General features: G+C 35.8%; 1 protein-coding gene across 3 annotated transcripts in view; it reads right to left on the bottom strand.

Moving 5' to 3' along the window:
• The window catches only part of LOC150093132 (uncharacterized), a 423,272-nt gene that overhangs the window by 403,443 nt on the left and 3,052 nt on the right, over positions 1 to 16,777 (bottom strand). The window contains exon 1 of one of the 3 annotated variants that reach the window (XM_090413316.1): positions 7,916 to 8,084. The exons of the other annotated variants lie outside the window; for them this stretch is intronic. The gene's annotated coding sequence lies outside the window, so the exon portion shown is untranslated. Of the gene's footprint in view, positions 1 to 7,915; positions 8,085 to 16,777 lie in introns of those variants that run through there. 3 annotated transcript variants of the gene reach the window in all.

Below are 16,777 nucleotides of genomic sequence, written 5' to 3' on the forward strand. Positions count from 1 at the left end.
GTCGGGCGGGATCCGACACAACAGACGAAGAAATTCATCCTGCCACTTAAAAGATGTTAGCAAACATCCATACCACATTGTGATGCGAATCCACAGCTCATTTGTTAAAAAGGCAAAGCCACTACACTTGGCCAACCAGGCTAACACTTCTTTATATCATGTTATATTATATACAGTTTGTATACCTACAGTTGTTCGTATTTCGTATGATTATATAAAAAATAGTTTCAAATGAATGAAAGGGGTGAAAATAAATTATTTTCTTTATAGGCGAAGAACAACAACAACAACAATAAAAAAAAAATAAAAAAAACTGGTTATTTAATACTATTTGTAAAATATCGCAATAGCACAAGTTTTTTTTTTATTATTATTCATAAAAAATGTCGTATTTTAAATATCAAGTGTACTAAACTAAACAGAATTCAGTTTACAAAATACTAAAAAATTAGCCATGATGTTTTTTTCTTTTGTATCATATAAATATTATGAAATTTACAGATGATAATTTTCTCCTGCTTAAACAGACTTTTCATTCGTTTTTATTACACTAAACAAGAACTATATAATTCAAAAAATAAAATAAAATAATAAAAAGTTAATGTTTAGGTAAATTATTTTAAAATATATATATATATAATTTCGAAAAAGGAATAAATTCGGTATATATCATAACTTAAAGGGAAAAGTGCATTCGGTTTTCTATGGGTATTTAAAATAACTTTCTAGTTCTTTAAATAAAACCATAAATCACCAGTTTGCATACCACAAAGAAATAGATATATCTCATAAAAAAATTTATTGTTTCTGTATGCTAATCTCAAACACGAAACGTTTACCATATCGTATTTTGGGGCATATAAAAGAAACGAATTCACATTAAAGTTGAATAATTATCGGTTATAATTTTTAAGAACACAGTGAAAGAAAATTATTCCGAAGGAAACCAGTTCTATTTAAAAAGAAAAAGTGGAGTTTTGAATTGAACTGTGAATGTGTGGCTGTTAAATATTACACGTGACGTAACAGATTTAGGGAAGAGTGAGATAACGGCAGTGACTTTTTTTTTTTTAATGTATAATCCCATGTTGGAGACTATAATATATTAATACTGTGGATTGACGAGGCTATGGCGATTGGAGAAATTCATCATTATTTGTTGATTTATTTTTGAACATTATGGAGTTATAGTTAGTGAGAAACGCTGATTCTTTTAGCTTGTTCCGCAACATGGAAGAAGCAGGGATTAACGCGCATGGCTGTCGGTGCCTTGAGCCCGTAACCAGAATGCAAATTAGTGGTGACTGATTACAACACGTTTGTTCATGATTTTGAGAAGGAAGGCGGAATTCTAAATGAAAGCTTGATTGATCATTGGCCATGAAAGTATCGGTAAAAGACGCATAAAGGAGAAGCTGGATGCAAGAAAATGAACCAGTGGGAGAATAGTTGTTAATCAGAATGATTAACGACTACCAAAGAAGAGAAACTCCATCTTTTACAACGATTTGATATTACTGAAGATAAGCGTGTGTTGGAAAACGAACTCCCTTATGAAAGAAGTAAAGGGGATGAGTTTTACTATTATTGAATTACCAAGATCATCTGATACTGCTGACAAATGGTTTCGAAGTTAGTGTTTAAGAAAGTGGGATAAACATTCTGGAGATTTGTAGGAACATGAGCACGAGGTTTATTAAGTAAGAAAGATGGCCGTAGTGTGGTATCATCTGCAAATTATGCGGTACAGTTTGTTTATAGAAGACTGGTGCGTTGAAATTTGGAATTAGGGATGGAAACATTTGCTAGTCGTTTCCAGCACTGACCCAAATGTCACACTACTACAAGTATTTGTGTCCATTTTTTTTCCGATTCATTATTTGTCTCTTAGCTATACAGATAAGAATAATTAATAAAAACATTCCATAATAGCAAACCACTTCTAATTATCGAAAAAATAAAAGAATTTGATAATGAACTCAAGGGTTTCTTTTTTTATATATGGCGAGAAGTTTTAAGTTCAGTCATTCATATATTATAGATGTAAATATACATTGTTTCTTTGCATTTTAGGGAGGACGGCGTATGGAATGCTCCTGTACATACATACACACAACTAAAATGTTACAACAGTGTGAAAACATTTTTGTTTATATTGTCAATATTGACGAGAACGGGATGAAAAATATTGGTTCGATATCAATCATCTCTCTCTCTCTCTCTCTCTCTCTCTCTCTCTCTCTCTCTCTCTCTCTCTCTCTCTCTTCTCCTCCCTCAGTGGCTATGTAAGATGCTCTGCAAAGTAATTCTAAAACTGCATGAATAAAATACGTGGTTCTTAATTACATTAAACTTGTATTGGATTAATATTTTAAGAGAATGAATGCTATTAAATCCGGTGCTGTCAGACTTCAGAACCTTCTAAATTGCTAAGAAACGTTTTCTCTCGAGTAAAAGTAAAACTTTTAATCCTCACTTTCTTAGGTCAAGATTTTTGATTTCCTTTTTGTGTTGCTGATAAAAAATTGGTCAGTGTAATACGATTACTTTGACAATTACGAGCAGATATCAAGAATATTACTTTCGATTCGAATTTCTAATATACTGTACTTTGTCAGCTCTCTCTCTCTCTCTCTCTCTCTCTCTCTCGCTCACTCACTCACTCATTTGAAAATAATTACTTTAAATACAAATAAATACTGTTGCCGAATTATGATAAATAATCAAATAATAAAGAATTGGCATAAACATAACCGCAGTTGATTATTTTTTGGGGATATGTCCCTGTATTTCTGGTATGAAAACCCATCTTAGTAGAAGACTAACTCATCCTCAGTTGAAAAGACGCCGTTATGGAGGTTTGCATCCAAAACGGAATTCGAACCCCGTCGCTCCCAAATGACTTACTGAAGCTTGTAGGCTGTTGGAGGTTGAATCATTTTTAATACTTCGCAAGATTGCTTATATTCGGAAAAAGTTATTTTGAATTAAAGTTTTGGTGTCTCGGAAGTGCAGTCGGAAAATATATGTCTTTCGGTTGGAAAAATCTGGGTCTGAATCTCTTCTATAATACAAGGAACTCTGCATTACTTTGTACTTGACTGAAATTTTAGTCTCGTAAGTGGAAAGGCTTTTTTTCCTATCGGAAGCTTTGATTTTTAGTCTCCTAAATGAGATAGATCAAGTACGTAAAATTTAAAGACATAACACACTCGGGTCGTTATATTAATAGCTTCAAAACAGCCCTGAATTCTTTATGATACAATAATGAGGAAAAACCACCATGAATTAGTTTAAGATAAGAAAACTCTTTGCTTTATATTCATGCAGCCTGTTTTTTCTACTTTGTGTTTCCTATTATTTATATTGATTTCTCTGACGTAAGTGTAATAAATAAAATACGCATGCACATTAGATAGTGGTTTGAGAATAAGCCAAAAATCAGCTAAGATTATAAAGCGAATGTATTATGACAATCGCTTCTATTCTTTGGTTAGTTTACGTGTTATTCGGAACGAAAAAAAAAAAAAAATAGAAACTCCGAGAGGTGATTTCTTTGTGACCCCGTATGAGACTGATTAACTCTTCTGCAGTTGAAAAGTTCGTATTCCTTACTGTGATACTATGGCAAGAATCGATCTTAGATCTTTCCAACCAAATTACCTCATTTCTGCCATCTGCACTACGGAGGCACTATACATTGGATATAATCATTCCCTACCTTAATTTATCTACACTAATTCGGAAATAATTGCGTTCCATCTTCATGAGTTTCTATCTTTTAATGCACCTCTTTCCTATAAACCATGAAACCATTATATTTCTTACCTTCTGTACAATTGCAGTGTTGTTTTCTCTCCCTACATGTCTCATTACCACTCGGGATCAGCCATTATTATCTACCAAACGTAATATAATGATATCCATCGGGACTGACGAAAGTGAATTGATCATTGTCAAGTACATAATCAATATGTTTGTAAATGAGATAAAGATCAAATCCAAAAACGTGTGCATCGTTTTATGTAGCTTACATCTAATTCTCGCTTTGTATTGAATAGCGATATTTTCAGAGCCACATCAAATGGTCCGAAAAGACATGATGTTGACCTCTCCTCTCATCTCTCATAGTGGACCATCACCACTTCAGAGTCCAAGGTTTTTCTGCAGTCGATGATATGTTCCCACATGAATTAACTGTTGTCCAAGCTTTCTGTATGGTATTTCATTCTCTTATTTAATAATGGGAAACTATTTTATTTATCATGTGGAGTTTTATATTGCGCTAGTCGTATTTCCGCCATATACCACATGTGACTGTTCTTAAATAATTATAAGTTCATTGCTTTGAGTTGCTTTCAATAGATGATTTTTTTTATTATTATATTTACGAAAGATGACATTCTCATCTCATTTTCCTTTTACCCTCTTTTACCTTGCGGTGTCGAGAGTTTATTAATCATCGGACCTAAACTGTTTAGAGGATAAGGTGGTCAGCCCTATGCCCCGGTGTATCCTATGTCCTGTAGTGTTGAGTTCTCAAGGCCGGTTTGCCTGCTTTGGGGGATGAAAAACCCCAGGATAAATTGGGGAAAACCCTATTGTCCACGCCCAAGACCGACTAACTTGGCTATGGCTGAGAAAGATCCTTCAGCTCCTCACGTCACCGACGGGAATCGAACCTAGGACATTCTTTTCCCAGGCATATGATTGCGAAGTACGCATCCACTAGGCTAATCGCGTGGACTGAAAGACGTGAACTTTAATTGTGACCTAAAAGACTCCTCATCAGATTGGATTCTGCTATCAGAAAGCAATTTGCCTATTTAGCAGGGCTCTGTAGCATCCCCTACATTCTTTCTGCTGGACATTAATAATCTGTTCCTCTTCCATGGCATGTCTTATAATGCTCAAGTGAATCCAGCATTAAAATCTCCACAACTATTGTCATAAACAATTGTCTTCATTTGCTTACCATTCTCCAATGGGATGAAGACAATCTAGTGAATTTCGATGCTACGAAAATACAGTCCGGTTTTATTTTTCTCAATAAAGATCCCACATCACTTTCCCCTTACCAATGATAATACTTAGATAACGGCCAAAATCGGATTTTCTCTTCTTTGACTGATTTATATCTGAAGATTTTTCTATCACAAATATCACATCTAGAGCCTCCTCATACTCCAAAAATCTTTTCATCCTCAATTCAAGACACTCTACGTCTCACCTTTACAACTCCAAAGACGATATAAATCCCAACCTTAGAATACTGTTCTTACATTTTACGTGATATAATAGAAAGCGTCATAAAAAAAATTCTTGATGCTGTCCGATCTGCTTAATAGATTATCTCATTCTTTCTCACAGATTCACTGCAATCACTTTTTTCACAGATGTCCTTTTCTGCATTATGCGTTTTTGATAGATATTTTCGTGAGCGCTTCTCCAACCAAGCTGGCCACCACTTTCCTCTAAGCATCTAAGAACTGTTGGTAGATATTCATATTCCTACGTGAGGATGGTCGTTCCAAATAACGGCCATTTCTCATTCCGTTTTACCTAAGAATTACGACCTCCAGTTTTTTGAGAAACATCGACATGAGCTGTATATAATGTCACTTAAAACTCTAAATTAAGGCGAGGTGGAAATTTTTCACTATAGATCCTAAGTAACAAATTGTGTTAAACTTCATCTAGTCAAAGCAAACTGATTGTCTTCTATGGATCCATTTTTTTTTTTTCAAATTTTACTCCCTACAGAAGGTCTGATTGAAACAAAAATTGAGATCTCTTGACACATTTTTGTGGTTTCCAAATACAGAATTTCAATAAAATCTATCTATAGTACCAGGATTATTATTATTATTATTATTATATGACACCTCCAAGGAGTTCAAGGACTCCCAGTTCAAGTTCTCCCAGTACACACAACCACAATCAATGCCATCTACCGTCCATCACCACTAAAAACAATGTTTCCTGTCTGTAAACTGCGTGTGTTCTCATGGCCGATTTGCCTGTATGCGGAATGAAAAACCCGAGTTTACGGGAGTAAAAACTCTGCCTCCTCCGTATGAGATCGGCTAACTTACTTTAATTGAAAAAGCCCATATAAAGATCCCGTTCCTCTCGTCACGACGAGAATCGAACTCAGGCCTTTTCCAATCGAAGGGTGCAATGTACAGTCGTTCTTCCAGTATATGCATACGGGCGGATGGACAACACGAATTAATTGGTGCTTACGTATTTTTGCGAAATTCGTCGAAAAAAATAACATCATCCACAAATGTAAGTGGCGCTTGCGTCCTCTGCGCTTGGTCGCTCGAAGTTTGACTTAATTTCAAGTCTAGTCGCTGACTGGAGGAACTTTTTCTAAGCCTTTCTTCGACCGGCTCACGAGTTAGTCGATCTCTGGCACGGGCAAGCTGGTTTTTCCTCCTGGAAACTCAGGTTTTTCATCCCGTAAACTCAAGAAAATCGACCGTAGCCCACATTATTTCAGACAGTGACATATCTTGTTAGGGTTAGGTACCAAGAGATGGCAGCACTTGTTTGCCAGCCTCTTCATCTTGGCTGCTATAATTAGTAATAGACATGGGCCAACTATCTCTGATTGGCTACCGGTGGAGATTGAACTGCCCACTCAGTCTCCAAAAGCCAGATATGGTATAAAGGCCTCGCCTACTCCCTATAAGGGAATAAAAGGCGTTAGCTGATTTATATTTATTTTTACAATTGTAAGATTCAGAAATTCATGTCTGCCTGCATTAGATGATTAAAACTCTTAGGGGAGAAATGATTTCACTTTAAAATGTGTATGCGTTTGAAATCTACTAATATTAATTAAAATTCATTAAACTAAACAAATATATTCATAATATTAGTCTTAATTGAATTATGAGAAATAATAATCAGATATACTAGATATATAAAATCAGATATATAAAACTAGCTGATAGACGTAGGAGAGGAGATATGATAGAGGTATTTAAATTGTTAAAGGGATTTTACAGGATTGATTCTGATGATATTCTTAAGACCAGTGCAAGATGTGAGAGAACGAGGGGCCATCCCTGGAGATTGTGTAAGAGTGTGGTTAACAAGGGTGTTAGGACTAGATTTTTTAGTTGGAGGGTTGTGAATGGGTGGAATGCTTTGCCAGAGGTGGTTGTGAATGCTTCAACTGTGAATGAATTTAAGGAGAGGTATGACAGGTATTGTTTAAATAATAGTTAATGTGTCAATGTCGGGTCTCCCGCGATGAGTCTTTTGACTCCATGGAGACACCGTTAAAATAATAATAATAATATATTTATTTTAAAAATATATTAGAAATTAATTAGTCTTTGATTTAATATATTATTGGTCGATTTATATCCAACATCACGAAATAGATGCAGCAGCGCCCCACATCGGCAAACGTATTCTTCATGGTTTCATTTCCATAATTTTTCAAAGCGCGTGACATAGCGATTTAGTGTTTTACTTAGATTTACTCTTGTGTTTTTTCATTTTTTTAGTTATTTACATGTAAAGAACGGTTGGTGTCATGTATCCCGAGTTGTTTACGTCGTACATTTCTTCCTGAGCTGGTAGGTAGATTTTTATTTTTAATGAAGATATCAATTGCAGAACTCGAGATATCACATACACACTGCACAATTATTTGTGGTTAATTTTAGTTCTTAGTAAGCTTTCATAATTAAAGAATAACGAGTTTGATATTTCGATGAACTGTTTATACCATGTAAACAAGAATATTCGAATAGGACAAATAGAAAAGAAATTTCTTAAATTAATTTCAATTTGATGTATTAAAATATTAATATATTACTTTTATATTAATATATTATTGATAATTATATTGATAATTTATATCATTTTTGTAACTTCAGTAAATATAAAATCTTACTTTTTTTTCTCTTTATGTATACGTTCAATCCCGCTTGAGTGGACTAAGCGTTACTTATTCCAATACCCATGTTTTCGAGATTAAACATAGAACTTTTTTCTTGCTACTCCAGGCTTCCAATAAGAATGCGATAAGCTTAATGACACATGATGTTATCATTAATCTTTTACCTAAAATATTTACAAACATGCATGTCAAAATGGAATTTGACTTACAAAGTATTGATCAGAAAGTAGCAACGCTATTTGCTTAGCCAACCAGGCTGGTAAATTGTAATATTACCTTGATACACTTTATTGTTGTTGTTTTTATTATTTCAATCTTTCTCTTGGAGACATATTAGGTGACAACAGCATGTATTCCATGAATTAAATGTAACGTTATTGGGAAAAAAAAAAAGGAAAGAAATATGTTGATATTTGGTTTTATGATTTTGAAGGGTAAACAGGAACACCCTCTTGCTAAGTTAATCCCAAATATACAGCTCAAAAATAACTAACTCTGTGATGGAGAAAAACAAAATGCAAAACAACAAAACTGATACACGTAACAATATTCTTATCCTCTCCTACTGATTTGTACGTATGCGTACTCATCCTCCTACGTATATTAGGCCTAGTGGTCTGTTACGTTTGTATTAGGAATGGCCTATTACAGTATGCAACCGCGACCGGCTCGAGGATAAGGTTGTCAGCCCTATGCCTCCTGGTGTGTTCACGGAGCCGGTTTGCTTGTTTTAGGGAACGAAAAGCCCGAGTTTCCGGATGAAAAAAAAACCCTTACCTCTCTATGAGACCGGCTAACTCACCTTTAGTCAAAAGAGACCAAATACGTCTAGGACCGGAATCAAACCCAGTTCTTTCCGACCAAAGGGCTTCGTCTATACCGACTGAGCTACCGAGGCTCATGGGTACTCATAACTACTCTCATTATGTTTTTGCTTTTATCTTTAGTTTTTTTGATAAATTTTTATTTTGTATTTTTATGTAGATCCCACCACCCACAAATGGCTGCAAGCCTATTATAGTATTACCGTGGGTTGGCTAAAGGTTAGATTATCTGGAAACCCTGTTTTAGAAACCGAACAGAGAACCGTTTTTCCAGCCACTTCATATCTCCAGTAAGCGGCATGCCAGGTCTCACGGCAGACAATGACATTCAAATTAAAGACATTTAAACATCCATGCTCATTGTGGGATTCGAACACGCGGTCTGTTATATATGTGATATATATATATATATATATATATCACAACCAAAATATCACAACTGTCAAGAATATGTAAAAATAACAACTAATTTAATAACTTGCAATAGTAATATTAACGATAGTACGGTATATGTTTAATAACAGCAGCTTCAGATTCCTCCTCCTCTTTCTTTAATAATATCACTATTTTTATAGTAGTTGTTATTAAAAATTACTGTGAACATGTTCACTTCTGATTTATTTATTAATCTTAAAGTGGCTTGGACAACTTTCATGTTTGGTCTTCAAAGGCAGGCCGAACTGGATTACCTAACTCTTAGCGCTCATGGTTCTAAATGCAATATACGTTTACAAACTTTTCATGGGTTTCAGTAATTACTTATAAAAATTAATAATAATAGTGAGTAACAATATCAACATGCTGGAAACTATGCTGATTACTTGTATTAGTAACACTTAGCCCAGTACATTAATAATAACTATTATGCACGCAATAAATCTATCACACTAATAATATCAAATATATATTAATTCTAATTACGTAAATAACTAGCGCTAGTTCTTTTTTTTTTTTCACTGACTTTTTATTTTGCCTTTAATTAGGAGCCTGTCTCATCCTAGTATAATAGAACTCGGCTTGGCTTGTCATGTCGTTCCTCCCCTCTCTCCTCAACAGTAGATGGGATTGACCTTCATCATTCATCATCTCAAGACACACACACACACACACACACACACACATGCCATCACGTCCTATAGGATGGAGGGTGATATTATTTCGATTCGGCCAACATCAAGCTAGAAATTTACGTTACATTATACGTTATATATTTCGGGAAATAATTTATGTGTCAACGAAGGAAGTATCCTCTCTCTCTCTCTCTCTCTCTCTCTCTCTCCTACTATTTCAACAACTTAAAGTTAGTCAACCGAATCTCATAACTATCATGATACAATCGCCTCATTACACTTGTTTAATTGCCTCTAGACAACCGAGCCTCCCCAGCTTGGCCAGTATCAACTATACCTTCCAGTTGGAAAGATCTGGATTCGAATCCAATCTAGGAGGCGAACAATCTTTATTAGATCGAAGTAGAAGGATTTTCTTCAGGAAAAAAGTGGGTTATTTTACCTTGCCAAATAGGCAAACAAGCCAGAAGAACATTCTCCGTGTAGAGAAATAATATATTGGCCTCCTAACTTCTTGCTTCTGCGGTAAATCCTAACAACCAGCCAATATTTGTGTGACCAAGGCTGAGAATCATAATCCAATGTTGGATTACGCAGACTGGTATTATAGCCTCATTCTCTTCTATATTAAAACTTTTTTTTTAATCAAACCAATCTTTTGAGGCATGCGAGCTTATATATAATGTTTAGTGTGTAGAGTAAGAGTTCCCATTTATCCACTCTTTAGTCCATCAACGAGATAAGTTTATAGATAAGATTTTTAGTAGATAGGATTATCATCAAAAAGAACAATTCATTAATTTATTTTCTTTGCGACCCTCATAAAAATAACTCATTAAGGCCTAGAAAAAAATTAGTATTGTAAGGGCCTATCCATAAATTAAGTAATGCTATTTTCCATATTTCTAGACTTCTCCTCCCTTCTGTCACAGGTTGTAACACATTTTAACCTCCGTTCAAAAGTCACGCACCAAATAGTTCTGCCTAAAGGGACAAGTGAACAAGTTTCACACAAAAAATAAATAAATAAAGTGAATGATGTTGTTTTAATATCTTGGTTTTATAAGATAAAATTAGATATATTATTTTCTTTAATAATAATAATAATAATAACATATAATATTATATATTCTTAACGAATAAAATACTAAAGATATAATTTTAATATCTTTAGATTTTTATACTTTACTAACCTGGTCAAAAATTGTCATCCATTGATTATAACACTACATACCTGAAAAATAACATCAAATTCATGAAAACTATCAATCCTTCTTAATAGCGCTATTCCCAATCTTAATTTCCCTCATGAGCAATTAACTTGACCCCTTCTTACAGCACTATGCATTGAGCTTTATTTATGGGGTTAATTTTGATGAACCGCATTTGCCTTTTAAGTAGTATTGATGAAACAAAATGTCTTACGTGTTTACTGAATTCTCATTAATTACATATTTATTTTTTAAAGAAAAACTTATGATCCAGCCGTAGTTACTGCTTCCATGCGCATTCAAATATCTCTGATTTTACTCGAATATACTTTTTAAATTCCCTCCTATTGTCACACGTGTAACGAAACCAGAATCATCCTCTTCCAAGTACATTACGTTAGTTTATAGGCGAGTCTTTAAATTAAAAATCCATTTTAATTTCAATTTATTAATTATTGGTGAATAATTACGGATCGTTTTAATAATTATAGCATAAATTAAAACTGTAATTAATGTGAAAAACGACACCTTTCTCCTTGCGGTATTTTACCCTCAAAATCTGGTATAAAGTTTCTAATCGATATTTGTGCGTCGACCCACAAATGCGCGAAAGTGCAATTGTTTAAATGTCAAATGTCAAAATAAGCCGACTTAAAAAATGTAAGCTTATTTTGCTGACTTGTGATATAAACTAAAATGTGGACATAAATAACTTTATAATGAAATCGTCCAGTGAAATTCAAATCACCAGTGATCCTTGAAAAATCCTTGGACGATGTCACCAAACAGCAGTCCGCTAGTGGAGAGCCGTTGGATGACCCTTGATCTAGTAGAAAACGAAAGTGACATTTAGGAACAGACCCATCTGATTATTCAGTTTCAGACAAAATGAAAAACTACAAGAGTGCATTCATTGTTTTAAGGATACTTGCGACATAAGACTGAATGATATAATCACGTAATCACAAGAAAGATATTTATTTAACCAAATATTTCGGTCTGGAAATAGCAGACCGACGATGGTCTGCTATTTCCAGACCGAAATATTTGGTTAAATAAATATCTTTCTTGTGATTACGTGATTATATCATTCAGAGTGCATTCAAGCTGTCTCGTCTAAATTGTAGAGCTCTAAACACGATTTAACTACATACATTATCTGATACCTCTACCATCCTTTTGAAGACGTCTGCTGAATTCACAATATTTGCTTGTTTTTGTGCAGCTGCTATTTTAGTTCTACGTCATAACTAGCACCTGCACTAACATGCTGGCATGAACAACACGTATATTGTTAGTATTCTTCCAGGATAATCCTACATTTCAAAATAGATGGGTCTGCGGAGATTTTAGTTTTAAAAATAACTGCAAAATAATATTAATTAATTATAATTGTAAAAATAATTCTATAATTAACAACAGAAATATAAAATGCTGAATTGTTTCCCTTATAATGTTATTAGAGGTGAAGTCGTAAAGCGAGGTTAAGATAATCTGTTATTATTTCTAAATATTTTCATTAATTGACAAGCCATTTCTTGTACGTTTTTTTAATGACTCCTGGGGTATTCCTTGTCTAATTATAAATAAATGAATTTAAAAAAAAAAAAAAGAGGAGGACATTTTGCCGACCTGGTTAGTCAGGTGGTTAATGTACCCGCTCTCCAATCAACAGCCTGCGGGTTTGACTTCCGCCATGGGCGGAGATGTTTGTGATTGTCTTTAGGTAGTAAATGAATTTCATCGCCAGGTGTGAGACCACCTCTCCGCTTATTGAAAGCATGAATTGCCTTTGAAAAAACGTTCCATGTTTGGTCTGTGAAAAAATACAAAAAAAAAAAAATACATTTAAAATAATGATGAAAAAATCTTTAACCAGCCCATGGTATTAATCTACTATAGGTTTATAACTTTTTGTGGATGGACATAAAAAAAATCACGTGCTTTGGGATTACTTGTACAGGCGTTTGATAATAATAAATGGAATTTTAAAAAGAGTGCATTCAGCCATTATCGATTCAGGCGAACCTAAGTTCAAATTATAAAAATTTGTGCTTTATAAATGAGAATTTTCTGAACATGAACACGAAGTTCATGTTGTTCCTGTTTGGTTTTATACACTACGTACAAACCCTTATGACCCACCACCTGCTCAGATTGGCTTACGTAACCGTACTTTAGGATACGATGGTTAGTATTATGTCTAAATATGCATTCTTATGTGTAAATTGCATCGGGTTCTCCTGACCGGTTCAGAGGATGAAAAACCCTAATTTCCGGGAAGAAAAGCCCATCCACCTCAATATGAAACTGGCTAACACCCCTTTAGTTGAAAAGCTCTTATTTGTTCGTCGCATCGTACACGTGATTCGAACCTAGGTCTTTCCAAGCAAACGGCTTCATTGAAACTGACTGAGATGCTGAAGCTCTATTCATTTATACAGCAGACTACTTAATATTGTACGAATACTTCTAAATAATCTTTCTTAAGGCTACTTTCAAATAGACATAATTAAATTGACTTTTAAAATACTATAGTTCAATATTACAATTAATGGTGGTTTATTCTACTTGACATTGTTTATATTTAATTTGTCTCGTTTATATATTGCACGGTTTTTATGTTCATGGTCACTTGAAATCTATAAAAACAGATAACGCAATAGCACCAATCGTCATAATGCTATAATAATCTGTGAAGGTAGGTCTTTCTTCTACAGTATGGCGAAAAAAAAAGTACCCAATAAGTGCAACGATATATTTTATTGAGTAAACGGGTTTATTAACAAATAAATATACAAGTGGTTCAAAATTCCACGAACAAACTTTGAGGGGAGGTAGAGAACATCAAAATCAACCATATTCACATAGTAAAGCATGACCGGAAACGCCACCCGAAAGTGGTAGGTGGCGCTGTTCGCCAGTGCTCTAGTTGAGCAATTGGGGTTTCCTCATTCAAGCTTTCGACGTCTTACGAAGAACATGCGTCGTTTTACGAACCCTGAGATAGCAGATATGCACCTCGTTTACGGGTTAGCTGGCGATAAGACGAGCCGCTGTACGAATGTATCGTGAAAGGTACCCAAACAGAGGTGTACCGCATCACCAAATGTTTGCGCATTTAATCAGAATTTGTGTGACTATGGATCATTCAGGGATCGCAGGCATGATGGGGGGGGGGCACGATCGACGCGAAATCCCGCCATGGAAGAGGAGGGTTGCATGCGATGGACAATAATCCAGAGACAAGTACACGTGCCATTGGCTCTGCTATAGAAGTATCTCGATCCAGTGTATTGCGCGTTTTGCACTCTGAGTTCTTACGTCCATTTCATCTGCAACGAGTCCAGCTACTGACGGCTGAAGATATCCTCGACGTGTGGAATTCGCGCAGTGGTTTCTCCAGAAAAGTGTCATAGACCCGGATTTTCCAACTTGTGTTGGAAAATCCTGGTCTATGGATCTACACGCTGTGCGATCACATGCTGCACAACAACGCTTCGCCATTAATGTATGGGCAAGTATCGTCGTTGACTGTTTAGTCGGCCCATACCTGTTACCACCCCGACTGGACTCCCAGAAGTATCGGACCTTTCTGGAAGAAGTTCTGCCGGATTTACTGAACAATGTTCCAATGACTGTGCGTAGCAGATGTGGTTCCAACACGATGGGGCTCCAGCTTATTTTGGCATTTCTGTGCGTCAGTATTTGGACAGGTCCTTTGGTGCTCGATGGATTGGGTGTGGTGGACCCATCGCATGGCCCCCACGCTCACCTGATTTATCGAGCATTGATTTCTTTCTGTCGGGGACCCTTAAAGCCATGGTGCACGAACGCCTGCTGCCTCTGACATGGACCTCGTGGCAAGAATCGCCATCGCCGCTGCTAATATCCGGAAAACCCCAGGTATTTTCGAAAATGTACGGTAATCAATGCGTCGTCGGTGTCAGGCATGCATCACTGCAAATGGTCATAACTTTGAACACCTCATGTGAAACCATATTATGTATCCAACTACTATTGAAATGTTATAGTTCAAGGCAGTAAGTAGTGTAAAAAAACTTCTAATAAAGTTTTTTTACACTACTTACTGCCTTGTGTTATTTCTGTATCTTTGTGTCCCTGTTAGTACCTTCCGGTGGCATTTACCGTCATGCTTTCCTATGTTAATATGGTTGATTTTGATGTTCTCTACCTCCCCTCAAAGTTTACGTGGAATTTTGAACTACCCTGTATGTTTATACATGATATGTACATCTACAACTTAGTCTAATAAAGCATTAACGACGGTAGATTACGTGCTCGAAATGGGCACTTTGTCGTTTAGGACAGGTTTCGTAGCGCATGCGAAGGTTCTCTATCATCTTGGAGAACAAGGGTTAGGACATCTGCTGGACATGTGTAAAATTTATCCCTTAGTTCATTAAGGATTGAAGGCGTGGAATACCTTATTCCTGCGACATACCCCCAAACGAAGGCATCAAGTGATGTGAGATCAAGAGAACGTGAAGGGTACGGAATTCTGCGAAACTCGAAATGAGCATCCTGAGGAAGTGTTCAGATAAATAGGCTCTAGAACCAGGTGATGTGTGACATGTTGCTCCATCCTGTTGGAATACATGTACGCGAAATGGAATGTGTTTTGCATGACATCTCGTATGTAAATCCTGGTGAACGGAAGCAACACATTCTCGATGTAGCGTTCGCTGTTCAAGGTCACGTTTACACCAATCCTCTTCAATGAAGTAGGGCCCAACTATGTCATGGCCAGAAACCGCACACCATGCGGTGACTTTGCTGTGAAGGTTTCTCTTGGACAAATTCAGGTCTTGAGAAACCAAGAAAACTGTAGGTTCGTCGGTTTACGTGACCGCTTAGATGGAAATGAGCTTCCTCCGAGACATTACGGAGGAAGGACGGATCTTCATAGACATTGGCCGGCATGCGTACACAGCATATTCTCGCCGTGCAGCGTAATCAGTTGCCGTTGAGCACTGACCCACCTGAACGTTTCTTGGTCTCCCCCGAACGCCCTTTGCAATGCAGCAGAACACTCCCGGTACGTCGGAACCTATCGATTAAGGCAATGATAACACTACTGATTGGGTCACGCTAACTGAAACGATGAACTGCTCACAAACATGTCGTAGGCTTGGGCCATTTGCTCTGCCAACTCCGTATGAACGAAAGCGATGCTCAACAATCAACGTCTTTTCTTCCAACGTCAACACCATTGCTACAGCTAAATGTAAAGGCGTAGACTCTTCTATTAATATGCATGTAGTCGAACGGCATCTCGTAACGCGTGTACTGAAGGGAGTGTCGAAGTTCAGTACTGTTTTTTGTTTTGTTTTGTTTGCGCAATGACGTATTATCCTTTGATATGATTCTACCATTGTATTCTGAAATGTTCACTAATACTTAGTTATAACTTATTCCTTAATCATGTCTATTTGAAATTGGCCTTAAGAAAGATTACTTGTGGGATAATAAAATATTAAGCTTACTATATATGGGTGTATAGTAACTTGACTGTATATTAACAACACATTCACGGCGATCTAATCTACTTAAGTAGCAGCATTATAGAAGATATAAAATTCATTATTCTGTTAATTTTTGATATCAAAGATATTTTCTTCCGTATGAAGATTACTAAGGTAGTCGTAGTATCAGTAAAACTACTTTGAGAAAGCAAACATGTTTGCTTTTCCTTATTCTGAATGTTATATTTTTCTTTCTATAAAACAT

This window comes from Typopeltis vanoorti, chromosome 24 (genome assembly GCF_054136105.1).
Source record: "Typopeltis vanoorti isolate ZY-2024b chromosome 24, IOZ_Tvanoo_1.0, whole genome shotgun sequence".
NCBI lineage: Eukaryota > Metazoa > Arthropoda > Arachnida > Uropygi > Thelyphonidae > Typopeltis > Typopeltis vanoorti.